Here is a 12,317-nt window from a genome sequence, read left to right as displayed (position 1 = left end):
ATAAACAACCACATTGCCATGTATGTACCTCTGCAACAATCCTGCATGTTCTGCACATGTACCCCAGAACCTAAATTCAATTATATATATATAATAAACAAACCTCCAGGCAGACTAGAAAAAACGAGAGAAGACTCAAATAAATAAAATCAGAGCCAAAGAGACAATAAAACTAAAACCATAGAAATATTAATACAGACGATCATGAGACTATCACAGAAAATTATATTCCAACAAGTTGAATAGTCTTAATGAAAATGAAAAAAGTCCCTCCAAACTCACAATCTATCAAGATTGAATTATGAAGAAATGAAAAATCTGAAGACATGAGTAAAGAGTAAGGAGATTGAATCAGTAAGAAAAAGTCTCTCATCAAGGAGAAGTCCCAGATGTAATGGTTTCACTGCTGAATTCTACCAAACATTTAAGGAAGAACTAATGCCAATTATTCTCAAACTCTTTCAAAAAATTAAAGAAGAAGGACTACTTTCAAACTCATTTACAAGTCTAACAGTTCTCTGACATCAACGTCAAACAAAAACTAAAAAAATAAAACTACAGGTCAATATCATTGATAAAGATAGATGCAAGACTTCTCAACAAAATACAAGCAAAAAAACAAATTAACAGCACATTATAAAGATTATTCACCATAATTATGTAGGATTAATCCCAGGAATGCATAGATGATTAGAAATATGCAAATCAATAAATATGATACTTCACCTTAACAGAATGAAGGACAAATACCATGTGATCACTTTAGCAGATGCAGAAAGGCCATTTGGCAAATTTCAACATTCCTTCATAATACAAACACTCAAGAAATTAGGTAGAGAAGAAATGTAGCTCAACAAAGTAAAGGTCATATATGACAAATCCACAGTTAACATAATACTGCATGTGTAAAAGTTAAAAGCTATTTTTTCTGTAAGATCTGCAGCACAACAAGGGTATACCTTCTTGCTATTTCTATTCAGAATAGGACTGGAATTTCTAGCCAGAGCAATTAGGAAAGAGAAAAATAAAAGACTTTCAAGCTGGAATGGAAAAAATCCAATTGTTTTTGTTTGCAGACAATATGATTTTATGTTTACAAAAACCGAAAGACTCCACCAAAATAGTATTAGAATTGATAAATAAATTTAGCAAAGTGGCCGATACAAAAATCAACACACAAAATCAGTAGCATTTCTATACATCAACAGTGAGCACTCTAGCAAAAAAAAATTTTTAAAGCTATTCCATTTATAATAGCTACAAAATAATTACCTAGGAATAAACTTACCCAAAGAAGTGAAAGGTCTCTACAGTGAAAACCATAAAACACTGATCGAAGAAATTGAAGAGGACAAAAAATGGAAATATCTCATGTTTAGAAATTAGAAGAATTAATATTGTTAAAATGTTCATACTACCTAAAGCAATCTACAGATTCAGTGTAATTCCTATCAAAATACCAATGGAATTCTCCACAGAAATAGGAAAGCAATTTAAAACTTTATATGGAACCAGAAAATTTCTGAATAGCCAAAGCAAGCCTGAACAAAAACATAAAACTGGAGGTGTCACATTACCTGACTTCAAAATATACTACTAAATGGTAGTAAGAAAATCCAGCATAGTACTAGCGTAAAAACAGACATCTAGACAAGTGAAACAGAAGATAACATCCAGAACTAAATTTATATATTTTCAGCCAGTTCATTTTGACGAAGACACCAAGAACATACAGTGGGTAAAAGAGTCTCTTCAATAAATGGTGCTAGGAAAATGGATGTCCATATGCAGAAGAATGAAACCAGACCCTTATACAAACTAAACCCTTATACCCTGGTCTCCCCATATACAAAAAGACTCTCAAAGTTGATTAACGACTTAAATGTATGACCTGAAACTATGAAACCAGTACAAGAAAACTTTGGGGAAATGCTTCAGGACATTGGTCTGGGCAAAGATTTCATAAATAAGTCCTTACGAACATAGGCAACCAAAGAAAAAATTGACAAATGGATTACATCAAGCTTAAGAATTTTGGCACCACAAAGGAAACATTCAACAAAGTGAAGAGACAACCTAGAGAATGAAAGAGAATATCTGTAGAATAGTCATCTGACCAAGGATTAGTAACCAGAATATATAAGAAATTCAAACAACTCAATGCAAAGTAAAGCAGATAATTCAATTAAACATTAAAAAAACTTGAATAGATATTAATTCAATTAAACATTAAAAAAATTTGAATAGATATTTCTCAAAAGAAGAAATACAAATGGCCAACTGTTATATAAAAAAATACTCAATACCATTAATTATTGGAGAAATGCAAACCAAAACCACAATGAGAAATCATTTTACTCCAGTTAGGATGGCTATTAGCAAAACTATACACTAGAATAAATGCTGGCAAAGATGCAGAAAAAGAGGAATCCTCATACACTGTTGGTAGAAATGTAAATTAGTCACTGCAAAAAATGGTATGGAGGTTTCTCAAAAAATAGAACTATCACATAATACAGCAATCCCACTGCTGGATATATATCCAAAAGAAAGGAAAGCAGTGTATCAAAGTGATATATGTGCTTTCTTGTTTATTGCAGCAATATTCATAGTGGCTGGAATCTGTAATAAACCTAAGTGTTCGAGTGCTCGTCAGCAGATGATTGGATAAAGAAACCATGGTATGCATACACAGTGGAATATTATTCATTGAATATTATTCAATGAATTTCTGTCATTTGCAGCAACATGGATAGAACTAAAGAAATTACGTTAAGAGATACAAGCCAGTCACAGAAAGACAAATATTACATGTTTTCACTCATTTGTGGAAGCTAAAAAAAATTGATTGCAAGAGGGTGGTGAATAGAATGGTGGTTACCAGAGGCTGGGAAAAGTAGTGGAAAAGAAAAATGGAGAGTTAATTGATATGTACAAAAATATAGTTAGATGCAAGGAATAGGATATAGAGTTCAATAGCACATTAGGCCAACCATAGTTAACAATAATTTATTGTACACTTCAACATAGCTAGAAGAGATTTGTTTATTTGTTTTTATTATGTTTTATTTCAATAGTTTTGGGGGAACAGGTGGTTTTGGGTTACATGGGTAAGTTCTTTAGTGGTGATTTCCAAGATCTTGATGCAGTCATGATCCAAGTAGTATACACTATACCTAATATGTAGTCTTTTATTCCTCACCCACCTCCCACCCTTTCACCTGAGTCCCCAAAGTTCAGTATATCATTCTTATGCCTTTGTATCCTTGTACCTCAGCTCCCATGTATAAGTGAGAACATAAGATATTTGGGTTTCCATTCCTGTGTTACTTCACTTAAAATAATGGTCTCCAACTCCATCCAGGTTGCTGAAAATGCCATTATTTCATTCCTTTTTATGGCTGAGTAGTATTCTATGGTATATATATATATCATATTTTTGCCAGAAGAGATTTGAATGTTTTCAACACAAAAAATAATAAATATTTGAGGTTGTAAATATTCCAGATACCCAGATTTGATCATGATATGTTGTATGCTTGCATCAAAATATCACATGTACTTCATAAATATGTATAACTATTATGTATCTATACACATTTTTAAAACTTGGTATACTTAAGCAATAGAATACACTTTAGCTATAAAAAAGAAGAAAATCCTGCCATTGGTAACAACATGGATGAAACTAAAGGACATTCTATTAAATGAAATAAGCCAGGCACAGAAAGACAGAAACTTCATGGACTCACTCATGGAATTTATAAAAGGGAATCTCATAGGAGCAGAGAGTAGAAGGAAGGCTATCTGAGACAGGGGTTGCTAGGGGGTAGGGAGGTTGGAGAGATATTGGTCAACGAGTACATATTTACAGTTAGGAGGAATAAGTTTAAGAGATCCATTGTACAGCACGGTGACTACAGTTAATAGTAATATTGTATTCTTGAAAAATGCCAGCAGAGTGGATATTAAGTGTTTTCACCATAAAAAGGATAACCATATGAGGCAATCTCTATGTTAGTTGGCTAGATTTAACCATCCCACAATGTATATAAACAATCATGTGTTTCATAACTACATTTCAGTCAATGACAGACAGCATATATCATAGTGAGTCCCATAAGATTATAATGGAGTTGAAAAATGTTCCTGCCCTGTCATGTTCTAGCTGTAGTAATGTTATAGCACAATTACTTTATTTTTAAAAATAAATTGCGTATAGCCTAAGTGTACAGTTTTTACAATGTCTACAATAGTGTACAGTAAGATCCTAAGCTTTCCCATTTCTACAACACTCATTGACTCAGCCAGAACAGTTTTCAGTTCTGCAAGCTCCATTCTTGGTGAGTGCCTTATACAGGTGTACTGGCTTTGTTTTTATACAGTACTTTCACTGTACTTCTTTGATGTTTAGATATATAAATAATTACCATTATGGTATAATTGTCTACAGTACTCAGTATAGTAATGTGATATATAGGTTTGTAGCGTAGGTGTCTAGTAGGCTATACCTTCTAGATTTGTGTAAGTACACTGTATGATGTTTGCATAATGAGGAAAGCATCAGTGAGGCATGTCTCAGTAAGTATCCTTGTTGTTAACCTACATATGTTTGCATTTCCAAACATCATGCTGTACATAATAAATAGATACACTTTTATATGTCAATTCAAAACATAAATCAATTTGAAAAAAGTAAATAAAATCCCAAAACCCTAAAACAAAATTCAAATTCTAGGTGAAAATATTAATTGACTGAATCCAGGCCAAATCGGGAGTAAGGAGCATATAGGCAAAAGGGAGTATTTGATACTTTTTATTTCTGTAACATAAGGTGGGTCTTTATCTCTTTCAACAACTTATAAAATAGAGAAATTTTCAAAATTTAGATCCACTATATATTTCAAACTTTATTATTTTATTGTTAAAAAGTTATCTAGAATATTGCAGTATCTTTCTGTTTTTCCCTTTTCCTCACAGTAGAAAAAGAAGACAGAAAGGGAGGGTTGAAGGATGGAGAAAGAAGTCCGTCAAATTAAACAACTAAGTACAACGCTGTGTTAACCATTTGACCAAACTGCCTTACCACACTATTATTTTAAATCAATCACTTTACTATAAGAAAGTCATTGCTTCGAGGAGTTAATTTCCAAAGTAAACATTAGACTACTAACATTTCTATACTCTACTTTTGCCAAGCAGCAGATTTCACATCTTGGACAAATATGGCAAGTTTTTAAGAAAGTTAATTAGAATTTTACATGCTAACCAAGTCCTAGGAAATGCAGTCTTTGAACAGATAAATGTCAAATAAAAAATGCGATTTACAAAACTCTAAAACCAAATTGTTTTTCTGAAATGGATGGATTTCAACTGTCAGAACAAGTCTAGTATTGTTTCTACAAAGTCATATATTAACTTATCTTTCTCTTTCATCATTTTTATTGTTCTCTTAAATTTTATATCACTTAAGACACTATCAAAATGGTGTGATTATTTGCAACTGTGCAACTGCACTGTATTCCTACCAGGGAAGAGTGGCGGCTTCTGACTGCCCCATTTATTTCATTATCCACATCATAAAAGAAAGTCTGTTCTCAATGCACCTCTTTCTTACTCTTTTCTGAGGACAAAAAAATAAAGCTACTCTAGCTAATTCCTTAATCCAGTACTAGATTAAAATGAGTGACTACAAAGCAAATTTTACCAATCTTTGTTTGAATTTTTCCCCCCAAAATTGCTTGTGGGAGATTCCTCAATGTGTGGAACTTCTAGCACCTCAAAGAATCACTTCCAGAACTTTATTTAGGCACTATATTTCACCTGGTATTTATCTAAAACCACTCTTTTCAGGAAAAGTGAGTCATTAAGGAGAGGATGGGCATGGGAAGAACATACCGAGGACCATATGTGGGATGCAGGTGTTTGGCATTCACTTTAAACCAGAAGGACCCATGGGCTCTAGCAAGTCTTATCTGTTTTGATAATTCTGTCTCTAGGATGTGCATTCATTCATTTATTCATTCACTAACTCATTTATTGTAGATGTTTGCCATGGCTTAGCCACTGTGCTAATTGCTAGAGATATAAATACCAATAATAATCATCAGAACATAAGATTTATATACTTTTCTGAAATTAGAAACAGCCATAGTGAGAGGCAATAGTTTTCAAAGGTAGTTTTTAATTTTTATATGATAAAATAGAATAATCTTTTTTTTTTTTTAATTTTTAAATGCTGTTTGAACACCATCCAAGTGGACTAATAAATCATATATCTAACATTGAAACTTAAGGTTAGGAAAAAAATTAGAATTCATTTCACTCATTTCTCCAAGAAGTTGTTCTCCACAACATCTTCCAATCTTTTTTGGCTCACAACAGTAAGAAGAGAAGCAAAGGTAAACAAGATGAAAGGAAAGGAGAGGAGAAAGATCTTGCAAGAGAAATTTTACTTAATGAGAACAGGGTAAAAATATATTTGTCAAGTAAGATTAATAACACTACTCTCACTTCTGTATTGCCTCAAATAAAGGAAGGCACACATCAGGCCATACTTACATTGCATAATTTTGGTAAAGCTCTGTATTTGTCTGATAAGATTCAGCCATTTATCAATGCTATTCGGATCCTTTTCCCACTGGCTTTCCTATATGTGAAACCTATGACCAGTGCAAGTTAGAGAACGATTGCTGTTAGACAAGAGACCGAAGGCACATTCATGTCCACTCCCATTGGTTGAAAGCAGTAAGTGGCTGATACTTAAGTATTTTACCGATGACTCTACTTGCTTTGGTTGATAATAATTATCTTAATCTACTTGTTTTTATTTATTATTTTGAAATAGTCAACCTCAGGTTGACACTGCAGAACCTATAGCAGACTGCATGTGATTACTTACCCTTGGGCCATGTGATGGGCTCATTATTGACAAGATTTTGGTCAGGTGGCTCTTGCCTATGAAACGTATAAAAGAGTTATGAAGGCATGTGCAAGAATGGGCTTAGAATCAACTTTTTCTTTCATATAAAATATCTTTTTGAGTTCTCAGAAATACAGAAAGCTCAGACTTTGTGGATTTTTGTTTCTGTGTGGAGCTTAACTCCTCCTTGGAGTTTGTAGAAAATGTAAGAAAAACTTCCCTTTATGTAGAGAAAGCTATGTACCCCCCAAAAAATCCATCTGGAAATGTGGTACTATATAGTTCCCTCTGGTTGCAAAACATTTGACTTTGTGGTACGCTATGGTTTGTTCTCCTGTTTGGCACATCTTTCTGCTGTTATCCCTGGTCTCTTAAGTACATAATAACATGAAATAAAAATGATCCCTCCCAGTGTGATTTTAATGAAGCGAAAGGCACCTGCTTTGCATGTGTTGTGTGGTGGGAACGGGTGGGTACAAATTCTTGACTATGACTCTGATCTCCAGTTACATCACAGTTAATAAATAAAAACAATCTGCTTACTTTGCCCCTCCTATTGGATGGTTGGGCAGATTCAGGGATGTTGCCCAGTCATATTTTACTGGACAAACTAAGTTGTTCTAGGTTTTAAAATTGAGTTATGGGGAGAAATATTAGGAAACAATTTTGAACTTGGACAAACTAAGACTTGTATTGGGATTTTACTTTTGACTCTAGACAATTGTATATTTTGATAAGTTTTTGAAAGTGCCTTAGATTTCTTTTGGTGAGGTACAATTTTCCCAAATACAATTTTATAATCATTATTTTATATTTTGCAATTACTTTATTCCTTTCCTTTTGTGAATTCTATTGCCTTTTTTAAATTTGAAAAAAAAATTGAAAAGAAAGAATACATTTCTGGTTGAAGAATATGTGATTGACACTATAATTCAAATGTTCTAAGCAAAACAAATCTTGATTATTTATCCCACAGATTCCTTTGAATCACTCCCTTTGAGACTGATGTTATGTATTTGTTATTTTTAAAGAAAAGATTGAGAATGCTCTTTTTGTAAAAACGTCACCAAATGTACCAAATTGGGTAGATTTACTTTTTAAATCTTGGACATGTCTATCTGACCTAAATTCAAGTAATTTTTGTTACTTCTTGAATGTTACCTTTAGCATCATTTATGATGTTTGTTTAGATTTATAGTCTCATAAAGGATCAAGTCTTCCCTTCCCTAAGGAATCCAACTCACCTCTCCTAGTAGACACTCCATATCATCGGCAGTTGAGTTTTAATGAATATGGATAGACAATTTAGAGAAAAACGAAAAATATTTCCTCAATTTCTATAATATTCAGAGATTCAAATGTAAAGGAGAAACAATTCAATCATTTTTACATTATCTTGATTCCCAATCTCATTTATCTTTATAATTAAAATGTTTGATAGAAATTCATGCAGGGCTAAGTTTTGTTATTTATACAAGCATAAGTTTATATTTAAGAGGCATTATATTATATAAGAAATATAATGAGGTAAAGTGGCAGTTTTTAATCTTTTTTTTTTTTTTTTTGAGACGGAGTTTCGCTCTTGTTACCCAGACTGGAGTGCAATGGCACGATCTCGGCTCACCACAACCTCTGCCTTCTGGGTTCAAGCAATTCTCCTGCCCCAGCCTCCCGAGTAGCTGGGGACTACAGGCGCGCACCACCATGCCCAGCTAATTTTTTTGTATTTTTAGTAGAGACGGGGTTTCACCTCGTTGACCAGGATGATCTCGATCTCTTGACCTCGTGATCCACCCGCCTCGGCCTCCCAAAGTGCTGGGATTATAGGCGTGAGCCACCGCGCCCAGCCTTTAATCATATACTTTAAGTTCTGGGGTACCTGTGCAGAACGTGCAGGCTTGTTACATAGGTATACATTTGCCATGGTGAAATACCTAATGTAGATGACAGGAGGATGTATGCAGCAAACCACCATCGCACAAGAATAAAGTACTTAATATGATTACAAATTTGTCTCTTTTTGCTAGATTTCTAGTTGAACTTTTACGGTTTAAAGGAAATCATAAAGTCAGAGAAAAACTTAGAAATGACCATGGATTCAGCTAAATGTTTTGGGTGTTGGTTATGTGCTAGGAACTGGACAATTTTCTCTCTATATAATTTATCTTATTGCTCCAATATCCCAGTGAAGATGAGAGCCCCATTCTACAAATGATAAAACTGAGGCATGGTAACTCAGGTTTCTCAGGATGCTTTTTCACTTCTCTATAGAAGCAAGTGGTGTGATTGAAGGTAGGAAGTCCAGTCTGAGAAAAGGAGCACTAGTTGATCAAAGGGACAAATACAATAGATGATACAACACTAGTGAATCCTACATTAGGATTTCAGTTCGAGTCCAGTAAGAATTACCCACTTTCCCTTCTGCTTGATCTTGAGGCTCTTTGAAGAACTAGTAAGTGTTTTGAGTTTCTTGACCCAGTGAAGACTTCCAGAGTTTCTGGCCATAATCCTTGGACCCCTTTTTGTGTACTGGCTGAAAACATTGAGCTATGGAATTCTATTCTAGAACAGGGAGCTCAAAGTCATATTTCAAGTAGTGTGTGTGAATATGTGTCCTGATTGTAGGAGAAATGCAAACCCAGACACTCAGAGCAGGTATCAGAGTGGCTTGGAGCATTTTTTTGTGCTACTTTTTCACATAGCTTCTCCTTCCCAGGTATGTGTGTATAGCATCTGGCCCTTGCTTTCCTAACCATTCTTCCAACCTAGTGTTTGTTGGCGTTTCCTTGGGAAGTACAATTTATTTCAATTCTGAAGAAAATAAAAAATACTTTCCTGGCTATTGAGGGCTGGCAAATAATGTAGTTTTTGAGCATCTACTTCACAGCATATTTCTGGGACACTCTGCAGTGACCGGTCCCTTTTATACTGCCACACGAGGTTAACTACTTACATTCGTTTGCCTCAACGAACAAGCTTCATGATGGCTGGGTAAAATCTCCTTCCAAATAACTTAAAGGAAATTTACATACTGCAAAATATTCAAATAAAGTATTCAATACTATGCATAGCTTCACTAAATTATATACAAGGAAATGATTCTGATATTTACCATTGGTTCCTCTTTGTTTATGGCATCACTACAACCTGACAAAAGAAGATGTGAACTCATGATGCAAAACTCAGTGGTACAATGTATATGTTTTTTCAATATAACATAAATCTTTTATTGAAAGTAAGTTGACTTATGTTACAATGAGAGTATCTCAAAAAATCCAAGTATCTTATTAACTTCAAAACATATTGGATGCTTCATGAATTTGTGTGCAATTCTTGTGCAAAGGCCATGCAACTCTTTTTCTGTGTCATTCCAATTTCAGTATATGTGCTGCTGAAGTAAGAACAACATGAGTATTCTTGTTTATGACATATATGGATTTTCTGGATAATCTGTTTTACATCATCACTGAGGAGGAAATCCCTATATATTTAAAAAGGGAGTACCATGTTTACACTAGGAAAGGGAAGAAAAGACACTGTAATTAACTACTTCATGATGTAAAGTGCTGTGTGAAGTGTTTTATGCAGATTTTCTCTTTTAGCTTTTATTTAAAGACTATGAGCACATTTTAGTCTTAGCATTTTATAGATTAAAACTTAACCTAGAAAGGTTACATATTTTCTCAAATCCAAGTTGAGAGAATGAATGAAGTAGAAAATAAATCGAGCTCTGTGGAAAAATTCATGATTTTCATGCTAAACCATGCTACTGCTCTCCTATGTAATTTATTAACTCATTTACTTACAAATATTTGTTTACTACCTACTTTATGGCAGACACTAAATTCCAAGGATAGAGAAATAATCAATATATGTTTTTGAATGGTAGAAAGATGACAAAATTAATTTTAAAATACTGTGATTATTTTTTGAAGGGAAGAAAGATCTCTTCTCATGTAATAATATCCTATATAAATGCAAGAAAATTTTGTTATGTAGTAAAACTACATTCATGGTAGTGGTTGTGATGGATCACAAACCTTCTTGCTGCACTATTGTATGATTTAAGAATATTTTATACAAATTGCTAGACAGCAAGATCTGGTTTATGTTTAGAGATATTGATTTTTACTCTACTAGATATTATTTTAAAAAATGAAACTTTTAGGAGATCTGTATTTGAACTTGCTACATATGGGTTTGAATTCTGGTTAAGCAGGGAAACTCCCTCTTAATGGAGGTAGAGTTGAGAATTGGAACTCTAGGTAGTGACTCTCCACACCAGCGGTTCTCAAACTGAAACATGCATAAGAATCTCATATAGGGATGGTTGAAACACAGATTTCTGGCCCTACCCATGAAATTTCTGATTCAGTAAGTCTGGGATGGGGCAAAAAATTTATATTTCTGATAAGTTCCTAGGTGATATTGATGCCATTAACCTGAGGAACACACTTGGAGAACCATTGCACTATAGGAAAGTATTTTCTTATCCCCTCATACAGAATAGGAAAAAATAGTAATTGTTGATGTATTCCAATTTTTTGTATTCCCTGGGCCAATTTGTTCTAACCATTACCAGCTTCTGCCTTGGCCTCACTCATGAGATCTGGTGACCTTTCAGTGTATGCATGAAGAGCCAAAGAACTCACAAGATGAACATCAGTAATCTCCCTCTTTACAAAATAGTTTAATTTTATTTATTTTTATTTTAAAGATTTTTGCAGATACGATTTAGAGTTTGTTCATTTATGCATTCATTAAAATTAAGATAAACTTCAGAGGACTTTGTTAAATGAGAGAATGTAAAAAGTTATATAACACAATTTTTCCTGTTTTCTCAGGGAATTAAAAGCCAGTTGCACTAAAAATATTTTGAGGAAACAGATATGTTTGGGGTGATTTGGTGCACATCTGTGGTACAAAGGAAATGTTATTGACTTCAAACAGAATAAATGAACTCCAAAAAAAGAGACACCTCTCCACATTGCAACAGAGCAAACTATGTTTTCTTGTACCTGGCACTTAATCCAACCATCAAACCCAGTGGGCATGAGTTTTGATAACTTGAGTGAAGTGATAACTAAACATTTCAACCTCAGACTTGAATGTTTTGGTATAAAATATAAAATGCATTCAGCTGAAACCCTAATCTACAGCATTTTGATGTTTTTTTCTCTCTTGATTTATGTTTAGTACTTTGTTAGAAGGTTCGCTTTTCATTTGATTCCACATGGATGCAATGTTTCCTGTCCCATAGCCAAAGTCAACCTTTTAAGGTCTATAGGAGTGTTGTAGACATATAAATTTTAAAAAGTAGAGAGAACGCTAAAATTCAGGACCACCTAAATTGCCAGCAGCAGCTTTAGAGCTACACAGGTCAGTCAGTGTCCAA

The 12,317-nt window shown here is 33.8% G+C and overlaps 1 non-coding gene across 1 annotated transcript; it reads right to left on the bottom strand.

Annotated features, from left to right (window-relative positions):
• Positions 1-10,218: 10,218 nt before the first annotated feature.
• Positions 10,219-10,326, bottom strand: LOC118151883 (U6 spliceosomal RNA). The gene has a single exon (XR_004740286.1). It is a non-coding gene; the product is annotated as a U6 spliceosomal RNA (small nuclear RNA).
• Positions 10,327-12,317: the final 1,991 nt, after the last annotated feature.

Source organism: Callithrix jacchus, chromosome 2 (genome assembly GCF_049354715.1).
Source record: "Callithrix jacchus isolate 240 chromosome 2, calJac240_pri, whole genome shotgun sequence".
In the NCBI taxonomy this organism is placed as follows: domain Eukaryota; kingdom Metazoa; phylum Chordata; class Mammalia; order Primates; family Cebidae; genus Callithrix; species Callithrix jacchus.
Note: the sequence above shows the minus strand (reverse complement) of the source record. Positions and strands in the feature narration are given on the sequence as shown.